The 13,854-nt window shown below is 39.9% G+C and overlaps 1 protein-coding gene across 1 annotated transcript in view; it reads right to left on the minus strand.

Annotated features, from left to right (window-relative positions):
• Positions 1-13,854, minus strand: part of LOC147706831 (zinc finger protein 318-like) — a 456,333-nt gene that overhangs the window by 133,777 nt on the left and 308,702 nt on the right. The gene's annotated exons all lie outside the window — the stretch shown is intronic.

Consider the following 13,854-nt stretch of genomic DNA (forward strand, 5'->3'; position numbering starts at 1 on the left):
ACAAAATGTCTACCTTTCTGAAAAAAGAGAACAAAAGCACATGCCACCGAGCATAAATTAGACCGGCATTCCACCAGGCAGATATCATTAGAAGACCACCCTGCCTCCATCTGCTCGGTGTTGCACGTTCCTTTTCATTTAGTGAGGAAAGAATAAATGCTTTTGTATAACTCTGCAGGAATGCAGTGCTAATTAGGAAGAGAATGGTGCTCAAAGGCAAAATATTGGTGTTACTAAAATTAGTAATATTCTCAAACGCCATTAATCATTTCTTCTCACACGGTACACCAAGGGACCATGACAGTGTGAAGAAAAAGAATGAACTTAAGGAAATTGTAGTTCCGCAACGCTATGACTACTTAAAAAACTTCCAAAAAGCATTTTCAGAGAGCGTGGAGATTGCCCATGGCAAACCTTTAAATGTAACACTGCTAGGGCAATGTTTCTTAACAGTCACAAATGCTGCCTTAACACTAAATGTCCAGCAATAGCTATCAAAATACGGAGGCAAAACAATACTAAACATACTAGGTCTGAGCCCATTCAATGCAAACTGCAGAAAGAGAAAGGAAGCCCATCTCAATGGCCCCAAATCACATTTCACCAGTCAAATACAAACTGTTGGAATCAATATGTGTTAAGAAGCAGGAGTATTACATTTAGAAAAGAATAATATCATACAATAAATGCTACAATTATCTTTGCCAATACACGATATAGCATAGTAAAACTCATTAGTCTTGCAATGTGTCATTAGCATCATTTGCTTTGAACCCATGTCACTGAATGGCAAAGAGCTCTGCCTCGTGAAGGTGGTGCCTGCTTTCATAGGTATGATTTGTTCTGTTTGCTTAGATAGCTCAGTAGCATAGTCTCCATAAGTCTTTCTTGCTTTGTGCTTTAGTCCTGATCTTCTTGATAGAATTAAAGTCAAGTATCAATCGTGTTCATGCTGATGAAATCCTTCCTTTGAATGGTTGATTCGACAGATCCAGTTAGTGATTAACCCACGACTTGAGGCCCAAGATGTTTACCCAGAGGAACCAATCTACAGGTGAGCCACGACTGTGATAGACTCCTTTTAAATTCCATTGAACAGCAGTCAGAGGAATATCCTGATGTGAGCACATAATTACTTTATACGATTAATAAGATTTCTTCCTTTTCGGGTGAGCCCGATGACTGTTCTAAAGCTTTACTTTTTGATCCAAGAGGAGGAAGAGATGCAGATGAGTTTCACGCAGGGAGCATGAGCTGAGCACAAACCAGGATGTGGAACCAATATGCTGCTCCATGTTAAAAAATTAACACCATTTTTCTAAAGGGTAGTGCCCAGGTCAACAGGATTTAAAATTCATCATATACGGACATACAAGATTATTCTTGGCGAAAAGACCGTCTGAAAACAGTGACAACATCAAAGCAGGTCTCTAAAGTCAGTCAATAGCTTAACAGCTTAGTTAGGCTATAAGCATGGTCAATGAAGTTCAAGAATAGCGGTCACTAAATATGCTTGAACTGGGGAGAACTTGGGAGGAAAAAAATATACTGGATACTAAATATACTAATATGAGGACGCCAAGAGGGCATCTGGTTGTGCACCCTTCAAACCTCATTAATTTATTCTGACACACACCAGACTGACATTCCATACATTTATAAAAGAGAAAAGTAATTTTAAGTGCAATATCTGATCCCTCTCTCTCTCTGAAGAATGCTGAAATGGAGCCCAATGAAGATAAGTATGGTACTCACTAAAATTATGTTAAAACCGTGAGAGAGCTTGGGAACTGAAAGTATCCTTTAAAAAAAAATTTGCTTTTGGTTTATACGAAATGTCAGCCGTCGAAAGATTGACGTTAACAGCATTTCAGTAGTTGATACCTAGCTTGGACACATCTGATTTCAGGTTTTCCACAAGTTGTTAAGAAAGTGTTAATCATATTCAAATCTTCCAGTTCCTCAGACAACCCAATAATGAACAAGCCTGAATTAAATAAATGTAAACATATCAAAATTATCACGCAATAGCAAAACATAAATGGAAATAATTAAAGAAAAGAGACAAAGCATTAAACAAAGAACCAAAAAAAGCTTCCATGTCTTGAAAGGGATATGTAAGGAAATGTGCTACTCAATGATATTGAAACAATTTTTCTGAGCCACTTTCAACCATTTATCTGTTAAGGCAGGTTAGAAGTTTAGAAGCGGTATGGTTCCAGAAACCAGGAGCACCCTTGGAGGATAATTAATGTAGTTGCTAGGTAGTGTGTAATATATGGTAGATCGCATCTAGATCTGGATTTCGAAGGGCATCGCTGGTGATTCAAAATGTGTCCATTATCAACAAATATTTTTCATACAGGACAAAACCACATATAACCTGCTCCTGAAACAGCAGGCATGTTTATAAAATAAATTCACATGGAAGCCAGTTTTGAACTCATATCAACTTAGAGATAATAACTTAATTACTGCTCCAAATTCTATATATTTAATACATGGTTAAAACATGTAAACAACCAAGAAAAAAACATACAAAAAAGTAATCATAACAATGTATCTCTAAAGACATACAAAATCAGAATCACAATGGTTGGAACAAAATATGTAAAGAAACAACTATTAGGCAAATAAAATACACAATTCCAAGAGTATCCAACTTTAAACCCACACTGATGTAACAAAGGAATTATAATGAAATATAATAATTGGTACATAATGCAGCAGTCCATCATATTTGTTTTAACAGTTTTTTCTACAGAACCAACGGTTTATCCACTTTTCACAGACAGATCCAACAGACAATTCAACAACCACCCCACTAAAAAAAGGACAATGCATTTGTTTAACTTTAACAAAGTCTATATGCAAGTATGGTTGGAAAGTCTTGGGTTGCCAGCATACAAGGAGACGATTTTGTAAAGCTGTGTAACATCAAAATTAGGTCTGAATTCCTAGGGCAGCTTTCTATACAACATCAAACTAACAGTATAGACTGGATAGTTATAGCTCCTGGCTGTACAAATGATATGAGACTGCATACATTTTATCACAGTGATTGTTGATTACAAAGATGGTGCGTGAATTGCTGATGCTGGCAAACTGCCTCTTGACCGCACATGTTATCTACGAGCATGTTACCAGTGAATTCTTGTTGTAATACTATTGACACTGCTCTACCAGCAGACAATTAGATCGGAGCTTTCAATCTTCCAAGATGAGCTCTTACCCACATGTTTGAAAAACTGTACCTTACAGCTATGTGGTGGGCTGCAGGAGAAACTCCTTCCATGGAAGGGGAAGAGTTGCTATGATGTTGTGTTGTCAGTTTCTTGGTTGAATGGTGTGCCTCTTGTATCTTTATTACTACTTAGGGACACGAGTTATTCAAGAACATTTCTAAAATACATTTGCTTCTCACTAGTGTTCAGAGTATTCTCTTCATCTCTTAGTGGGATCTCACTTTGGAAATGAATTTTAAATTGCACTCCTTTTTCTTGACAGTTTCTTTTTCTTTGAAGTTAACATTGGAATGGTCTGCAGTGAATCATCAACTTAGAAAAGTTAATCTTTCTTATTTATGCTCACACAAAACATCAAGTACAATATAGATTTATACAAATGATTATAATAAAGCGGCAGAGCGGTCAACACTCTAAAATAATGAACTCGTAAAGGTTCATCTCAGGATGACAACTAGGTTATAATTTGTTTGTAGTTGTAATAAAATTCATATTTTTATTATTACATAAAATACACCAGTTCAATAAAAAAAGAGTTGTGGTTTCATCAGCAAGTTTACTTTGATATAAAAGAAAAAGAATAATGTATCTTTGAAGGTTACTTTCTCTTAATGCTGACTTAAGGCTCGATAACCTGAAAAAGTGACATCACTTAATAAGAATAATGCTGCAGTCCCTTATAGCTACTCACAATGGCAAGTTCTAGTAAACTAACCCTACAAGTTATTCCGAATTGCCGCCTGAATATGCAGCATGAAGCACTACACTACTAGTCATACCAATTTTCATATCTTAGTAAGGGGAAAGTGCTCCTTTCCGTCCTCATCAACACAGGATTAAATTAATAAACTGAGATTATCAGCTTGGATACAGGTGACAAACATATGATCTTTAAAATGCAGAGGCAATTTCAACCTCGTGTCCAGCCTACCACTTTTAAATCACTGCAAAGGCTGCAGAGAGGTTCTTTTTACAGACATGAAAATGAACAGGCTGTACAGATGCGTAAAGCAACTGTGTTAACTAAACATCAAGAGTGAAGGATGGGAACAGCATCCTTGCATGACTTTGAAACTCTTGCAGAGTGGAAGATGTCCTTTACGTAGATATGTATTGGTGGACGTGGCATAAGAAAAACACTTTAAAATGTATTTTTGAGCTCTACATATCCGATATATATGCAATGGGGCTAGAAAGCCCAAAACATTTGGAAAGTGCTACTGCTTTGGATTTGACTCACTATCATAGTATACAACAATGATTTTCTGAGGCAAACTGTTTATACAAGCAAGGGCACGTTTACAAACTCTTGCTAGAAAATTATATTTTCATGATTCCATGATGTTCTATGATAAAATGACAGGAACCACATAACAAGAAGCTTGTGATGTGTAATTATGATTGCTTGGTTGTGGAAGTATATGAAAGATTCAAGATATGGAGGAAACTTCCTTTCGAGTAGGGGGTGTGCATCTAAACAAAGGTTAATATTAACCATGTTATTAACAATTCTTGGAAAGCAGTACTGGTTCTCTCCTAGCACATGGTGAAAGGAAAACAACTTGACAGCTGGCTTTCTTACCTTGTTTTAGATTCACTTCTGTCCTCCACAGTCCTAGGTAGGCAACCAGAGGGAACTCAGAGAGAACTCAACACACAGTAATCCTATTGACTGTGCGCAGGCACACATGAACAAATCATCAGGGAAGCCAATATAAGTCTATCAAAGTCCAATTATGACGCACGTAGATAATGAAATGTCAGTTCTGTCACTCCTGATTTGAAAAAGTATCTCTGTGGCAGCTGACAACATTCCAGTTTGTCATGCCCGTTGTGCTGCCTTGCTTGTATAATTTAGTTTTTATCATGAAAAAAGAACTAACAAATGGCCCACAACCATCTGTACCGTGAAGTATCAACACCAGACTCTAAAACATTTTCTAAGCACACACACACTTACACCGCCCCATATTCCCTGCACAAGTGTGAACACTTTCATAATAATGCTGTTTACACGCCTTGCTTGCTGTAGTGAATCTTAAACTACCCTTTCTTTTAAGTTACTGATCCATAAAAACATGCTCTTTGCTTTAAAATTATACTGAACAGCTAAAGCTTCAGAGTTACTGGGAAGGAATGGATTCTTACCTGTAATCCGAATCCTCCTTCAGAGGAATCAACAGTGAAATCATCAACACTTAATAGTGCTTCACCAACGCGCGGAATCCCGGAGCACTTCTTTCAAGAATATGAATCCTATAGTTTATCGTGGCGCAGAAAGACCAGATCTTATTTGACCATAACAAATTTTGCAGCCACTAGGAAAGCATCTTTTCATGGAATTGTATTGTAAGGAAGCTTAGTGAATGAATTTAAATGGTGAATCCATGATCCTTGATAAGATAATGCTCGACTCCTATGGAGGAGACGGTCACCATAATGGGGGAAAAGGTTTACAAATGTTATATAAGGAGTTCTTAACCACTGGGATCTTGAAAAAGAGGTTTATGTAGGACATTTCATATATGTAGTAATCGCTGCCAAGTGGACTTTGCTGCGAGAGAATTGTATGCCTTACCTAACCAAATAAAACGGGTGGTAGGGTCACAAGAGTTTGAAAACTCCAGATGCATAATTTCTTCCATTTGAAAGAGTATGAAGTTCTCACGGCTGGACATACAGCTTCTTTCAGAATACCCATAGAACACTGTAGGAGGTTTGAATGTCCATACTGAATGTGTTCAGGAGCTAGGTTGCCAAATTCAAAGATGGCAGATTGAGATGAAGTATCTGCCCTTTGAACGTGTGCAGAAGATCCAGCCTGCATGGCAACCTTATATGTGGTCCCTTTGATAGGTGAAGGAAGTCTGTGAAACAACATAATAGGAGTCAATCCGGATGTGGTAGAATCTTTCTGGCTTTTAGCAGATCAGTATCAGGATGTCTGCTGGTATCAGGGGAATCAGTGGAATGGCAAAAAGATATTTTCCAGGTCCGTCGATGAATAGAGACCTTCGTTCCTGGCTAGCAAAACCTAAGGCAAAGTCCTAGTTTTTGCAAACAGATCTCATTGAGGGGAATTGGAGTCATAGAAATTGTTTTAATGACTGAGCATTTTAAGAACCACTCATGGTTATCCTGGCATGTCCTGCTCAAATAGTCTGTTTGAGCATTTTGGATCCCCTGAAAGTGGACTGCAGGGATCCTAAGGTTCGTGGGTATCAGCAACTTCCAAATAGTTTGACAGCCTCCTAAGACAGGGCTCTGTCATGAAAGCTAGAAATAAAGTTTTCAGGGCTAGGTGTGCATCACCTAGCTTCAGTATGTTGATATGATTTGACATTTCTTTCAGAGTCCAAGTCCCTTAAATCTGCCGTAATCCATATGGACACATCTACAGAGGAGAGTCATGGATCAAAATTGTCTAAGACGGATTGTCTTGATGGAAGTTAATCCTGATCAGAATATTTTTCATGTTGGCACCCAAAATGAGAGATGGGCTAAATGAGGAGACAGAGTAATTGTCTGCACAAAAGTGTGACAGCGGACACCACTAGTCTTCTGAAGACGGTGGTCTTAGAGATCTCATGTTAAGACAAGCATTTGGTACAAGGAAAATACATGATTTAATCAAACTCCTGAGGGATGAGATTTGTCTTATTGTCAGGTTGTACTCGGAAGACTGCAATACCATTTGGAGACACAGTGGATACTGCTCAGGAGCCTTGTATTTCATTTACTGCCTGCAGAAATAGGTCCATTACAGGCTTCAAGAGACCTAGAACTAAGGAAGTAGATGTCTGATGAATCACTTCTGATACATTCTTAAATACTGCCAAAGTGGAAGTAGTCGCAGCTGGCATGGGGTAAACTTAGTTTATTAACTCTCAGATGAAAATCTCCTAAAAGTGTTCATATCATAATAAACGAGAGGGATTGACTGAAGTGTGATCATCACCCGTGACAGATATGCATCCAGTTACAGACTATTAAGAAGACCATGTAGAAGGGGAGCGTGTTCTAGAGTGATTTTGCAGCTAGAAGAATTCCTGGAGCAGGAGGAATGTCTGAACAATCTAGAATGAAGTGAATGATTTTGCAACCTTTTTCCTGTCTGGATCTATAATAAGGTCTAGAACAAGGTTACTGTGTACTAGATCTCCAAGGTGGAATGGTAACACGTGCATAGGGTGGTCTTGGAGGTGGGCTAAGCCCCTGAGGTCGCTGGTTGTAGACATCTAGATGGATGGCTCCACAGGTGCGACTAGATGCGGAGTCAAAAAAGGAGGAAGCTAAGGTCATGGCTGAGGAGCCGGAGCTGAAGAATCCAGTGCGACTGCTGGAAATGTAGGTCTGGATTGTGAATAGGCATGCAAGCACTCTGAGTCAGAGGTTGCAGGTAACCTCCGAGCCCTCATCTTCTTGAGCCACTCAGCGGATTTCCCATTGTAAAATTGAAGAAAATGATGCTTCAATATTGTGAACTCCCTTGACATTGCATGTATTTTTCTCTCTGACAACAAATGCCTCTTTGACGACAACCTACTCCACGGCGATGATTAGCTTGGAGATGTACTTTGCCTCAATATCAACCGTGAAAGTCGCCATTTCTCATGATAGTACCTCCTTTTGGATCTCTCTCTCTGGAGGAGTCCTCAGAAATTGGAACTGGAGTATTGGTAGGGGGTTGAACCTCTCCTCCTTACACTGAGGTCCCAGTTCTTCTTGACAGGGACTCCTGGCTACCTACACTCTTCTTACATTCCATAAGAGAGATTTTTACCTCCGTCCTTCAAGGTGCACTTAGAAAAGGTCCTGAAGTGAATGAATGCATTTGTCAGGGCATGGTTTTCTAGATGACACTTTTTTCTGTCAGGAAAATACTTAAGCAGTCAAGACATTAAGTAACAGTGTTTCAAAAGAGGTTTGGAACGCTTTCCTAATGTAATAAGAAAAAATACACTAGCTCAGGTGCTGGAAGAAAAGAATTGAATGAGCGGACACCTACAAAGCACAATGGAATATTCTTGGAGTTCTTAAAGCCACAGTCTGGAATGGTTGAAGTTTAATTTCCTTAAAAAAAGATTTGTGAAAGAGGTTTACTAGTGGAATTTATATATTTTAGGCGTGTTTTCAGTTTTTCAAAGTAAATAAGTGGAATTGACAAATTACGCCTGTTTGAAAGGCTGCTAAATGTTTAATATTAAATAAGATGATATGGCCCTTCCTGAAGAAAGGTGAAGATGGAATACAGAGATTCATATTCTTTGAAGAAGCGCCTCGGAATTCAGCACATGTGCAGGACTTATCAGTATTAATGAGCATCAATGTAGATCCCCAGAAGGGATCTACAAGTATGATTTTTCAAATTCATATCCCCTTTTCGAATTGATAGGCGATTTTTATCTGGTATGGGACCTTTCAACTGTAAATGACCAACAGATAATAATGCTAATTTCCGCACACAAGAGAATTTCAGCAATAAAATATTGTGGTATCTAAGTAGGGTTATGTGAACCCGTGGCTACATGGTTTCATCCCTAGTAGAGGAACAACAGATTATATTAGCCGAGTAATTACTCTCTTTAATATGGCTAGAATAATCTAAGATCCATTGGCTTTGATTCTCCACGATGCCGAAAAGTCCTTCAATCGGTTTGCTTGGGAGTATTTGTGGGCGGTGCTCAAGAAGGAAAGGTTAGGCTCTGGCTTTATCACTGCTGTGTACCTCTGTGTTGCAGGAGGCCAAAACTGATCTCAGGCAGATGAATAACCTGCATCTAGAACTAACTGGGCTATGTAATGCAACTAAAATGTTGCTAGAACCAAAGATTCTTTACTTTTATAAGGCTATCCCTTTAGAATTCAAACAACATTGGTTTAAGTGAATAGAAGAGATCTCCAGTAGCTTTATCTGGGAGTATAAGCGAGCAGGACGACCATGAAATGCTTGATGTTTCCTAGGGGTGGGGGTGGCTGAGCAGTTCCAAACTTCAAGAATTATTATTTACCAGCAATGTTACAGCACATAGGGATCTTGATTACAGGCAGGCAGGCAGGCAGGGCAGGGATCGGGGACTTGAGGAAGTGCCCTCTATTTTCGATTTGATATTGGGAGCGGTAGCCAGAGCTTGTTTCTTAAGGAAGATTGAACCCAGTTATTTTAAGAAAGTTAAGTTTAAGGCACTGCAGACTACATATAAGATCTGGAAACAGGTTAGAATGAATCTGGGAATAGGGCGTTACAGTTAGCATACTCCTCTCTGGCGTTTCTCAATATACCCAGTCATCTTTCATGATAAATACTGTCCAAGGTTAGAAGCTGCCGGAGCAGAGAGGAGATTTTTTTATGCAAAGCCAGATAATATAAGTTGGGGAACTACAATTTGAGTTTGGGTTGGAAAGGAGGGACTTCTTTTGTGTTGAAAATGGATATGGGGCTTAGATATGGGAGGGGGTATCAGTACAGGAGCAGCTTCATCGGGTTGGGCAGGCGGGTGGGGACGGGAAGTGCAAGATAAGACAAATATAAAGGATTAATTGAGCAAATGCCAGATGATCTGAATAAGCAAGTAGAAAACGGGAAGAGCAGGCTGGTGTACAAGAAGGCAGGCTTGCTGGAAGCATTGGACGGGGGCACAAGTTACTGTTATCAGCTGGTTTAAAGGCCCAGAACTGTAAGACCCTGTTTAATCTCTATTGAACCCTGGTTAAAATAGCTAGCTGAGGGCGATGACTTGGGGCAAATTGGCCGCGCCGTGGTAACTGTGCTGCTGATTTAGTACATATGTTTCATACCTGTAAAAAGCTGGAATCTTTTAAGGACGGGATCACTGGGTTTTTTAAGTCATGTCTTTGAATTTGGATTCCGCTGACGCCACAGCTTAAACTTTTGGGTATTGACAAAAGATCTGTGAAGGGCAATGAAAATTACCACTTTTTTAATATTTACTAATGCAGTCGCACGCATCTGTCTTCCTAACTAGCTGAGTCTAGGCACCGGGAAACCCTTTTTGGGTAGCTGTTGCGCCCTACAAATTGAAAAAATAAAAATAATATAAAATAAATGTACTGTCACTGCGTGGCTCAATCCAGACCCTCCCACACATCAATGGCTAGCTAGGTTGCTCTCTGGGTTTCATCTGGAGAGTAACCTGCATCAGTTCACGGGGTGGTAGACAAGGAAGAGAGGAATCTAGGTATGGGAACCAGTCCTGGAGTGAATGGCGAGAATGGGTGTTAGGGACAGTAATTCATTTTAGGGCTGTAAGTAAATCAGTAGATAACACCATTTACTTTTGAAAGTAATGTCTTGTTGGGAATATTTATTTGAAATGTATTAGCGATTGAGATTGAGACAGGTCAATGATACATAAGCAGTAATTGAGGGGGATTGAGTAATGAACTTGGCGATTGATTTGAGTAAGATGTAATTAAATAATTTTATGCATATTATCTGTAGTTGAAATAAAACAATGGAAAAATAGAAATTGGGCTATTATGTGGATTCATAAAAGCCAAAAAAAGTGCCCTGTCAATCCTGCTTTTAAAAGGAATTCAGTGATACAAACTTTGCCACTGGATTCAAGCAAGCCGGGCTGAAGACAGCTGAAATGCCAGAAAACGGTCCTCGGAAGCATGTTTCCGGTCCAGGGAAGGCATGGCTTGGCAGTTCGGGCTGGACTGTTCCCATGAGGCACAGGGTCAGACTGATTTGCATATGGCCATGTCTGAACTGGGGTGGCAGAGTGGGCTAAAGAACGGTGATGGATTAAACCCAGATCTGTTGACTGGGTGTGAGTGTTTGATCGGTTCAGATGCTCCGTCCATCACCACCCCCTTTTGTACCGCTTTGTTCGCCATAAGTTGGCAGGGTATGCTCAGACGTGAGTCCCTTGCTCACTTTGCCACCGGATTCAAGCAAGCCGGGCTGAAGACGGCTGAAATGCCAGAAACCGGTCCTCGGAAGCTTGTTTCCGGTCCAGGGAAGGCATGGCTTGGCAGTTCGGGCTGGACTGTTCCCATGAGGCACAGGGTCAGACTGATTTGCATATGGCCATGTCTGAATTGGGGTGGCAGAGTGGGCTAAAGAACGGTGATGGATTAAACCCAGATCTGTTGACTGGGTGTGAGTGTTTGATTGGTTCAGATGCTCCGTCCATCACCACCACCCCATTTTGTACCGCTTTAAAAGGAATTCAGCAGAGTGGGAGCAAGGATTATCGGTATGTGCCAACTGTAGACTGTTTTGGTTACCCTACAAATGAGACAACTGAATGTTTGAAGATACCTTGGAGATAAGAGTAGTATGCAAGTTGAGGAACATCTTTCAGGTCCAGGAACAGCATGTTACAACAGTTAAATTATCCTTCCTATGCTTGCATTATAGAGCAGCCCGACTCCTACCTAATCACCAGAATCTAGTCCGATCTTCAATGAATGGGATGGGCCATCTGCTGAAAATTTCAAGCATCTGGTAGACTTGTGCAGTAGTCTGGTAGCTATGTTTTTGCTTTAGTGATTGTTACAATCAGATAATAAAAACCACACGGAAAAAATAAATAAAGTTGTTTTAGCCAAACCATATGATCTATGGTCAGATGCCAAATCTGGGACAGAATTCCAGCCCTCCATATTCCATCCTCACTAGTCTATAACCATAAACAGATATGTTACTCATAAGTGATACCCTGACTAGTGAAATCACCTAGAAAGTTTTGATAGAGGATTGCCTAAAGCCCAGGGACACAATCTCAAGGTGCTGAAAATGTGGAATAGGGAGAGAACCATAAGGATCAGTTTCAGGAGATTAGGTCTTGCCCATTCTTTGCGATTAAAGTTTTTTTCAGTCATTCTCATCAATTGTTGTGATATACTTCACACACGATCAATGCTCCGGTCGCACAGGAACTTTCCTAGCCTACCTAAACCCTCTATTGTCAATCTCTTCCGAAAACACAGTCAGTTGATCCCGAAATACTATACAACTCCTGGCCATTTCCGACATCCCTTTCTCAGCATTTTGTTTATTATTGAAAGTAAGGTGCTAAGAACGCAAAGACTATTTGGAACTAAACCGACTTTACCACGACCATCAGTCTAGACTCTGAAATCCGAGCTGCACTAAAATAACAGATACTGGGTTATGTTCCACCGGGAAATCTCGTCTTTAAGTCTGCTCAATAACGTAATCAACAATCCTTCACAAGGATGAAACATGGAGACTGATCCTTATGGGTCGTAGACCCTGGAATACTCAATCACAATTTGGGGTGCAAACACAACTATTTAGCTCACTGTCTGAAAATTGACCTATGCATTTTAAATTAGGAGAAAGGAGCTCAAGGGTTGTGACTGAAAAATATGAAATACAGTAACTTACCCAATCCGATTACACTCAATCTTCTCCTTTTTTCTACACTTTATTTCTGCCCTTCTGTCACTGCTCTAAAAAGAGAAGACAACTTGCTCTATACAAAACCCATTAATACAACTAAATACATTGTGAGTCATTTTGGAGCCTTTTGTAAGTTCAGTCATATCAAAGGGACCTGTACTGGATGAGTCAGGCTTTATTCTGGCAACATCAACTCAGCATGCAATAAAGGAACTGTGAAATGCCGGCTGTTAGACAGGACTTTGCTATCAGAGTCTCATTCATCTGGTCTAGATACTCCCTTCCACTGCCTTTAGACAAAGTTGGGTGGTTGCCAACTAAAAAACATAGCCTTTACAAGCGGTTGAAAACTGATCTCAAGGTTATCGTTGACAGTTTCACGGGCTACTTTTCCGATATGCTGACCTGCTACACACCCACCAAGAAAGTACGCTCCATTCACTTGAACCTGCTGGTCAGGCCAAAACCATCAAATGTGGCATTGAGATTCTGAGTTCACCATTACTAGGTCCCAGACAAAGGAAAGCATAACCATGTCTTATCTAAACCTGCCCCACAATCAGCTAGATTTAAACCAGCCAAAATACAATATTATGAGATAGAAGAGACCGAGTCAGGACACTCATGCTAGTTAGACTGTAAACAGGTCAAATGTGAAAAAAACACCATGAAAGTAACAACTTGTTTGTGCTTCCCAATCGCCAGACAAACAACATGCTGGCAACAATGCCTCACTCACTCATTCACTGTGATTTGTTTTACTAATCTCAAAGTTCACACATTGAGTAACCCTGGACTGCTTGACTTCACTACCTATAACCAGTCAAGTGACTAAAGGGAGTAATTGCTTTTAGAATTCAACTTCAATATTACCAGTGACCTTGGGTGACTCCGTACACACAATATTGCCCAGTAACCAAGTAAGCTCCAAGAAAACACATCTCAATATTAATTTGCCTAAAGTGGTCTGTGCAGCAAGTGAATGGCTGCATCTATTTAAAGGCCAAACCCAATAAGCACATCACAAATTGCAATTTGAGATCACACTTGAATACACAATCTCCAACAGGATGAGCTAAGCATACACCACAAATTATTTTGGCAGGAGGTGAAATTATAAAGATGCGATCCTAGAAGGAAAGCAATAACACTTGCTACACAGACATAGTTTTCTCATGACAGAGGTCTGAAACCCTTAAGCAAAGTACACAA

This window comes from Lissotriton vulgaris, chromosome 6, assembly GCF_964263255.1.
Source record: "Lissotriton vulgaris chromosome 6, aLisVul1.2, whole genome shotgun sequence".
NCBI lineage: Eukaryota > Metazoa > Chordata > Amphibia > Caudata > Salamandridae > Lissotriton > Lissotriton vulgaris.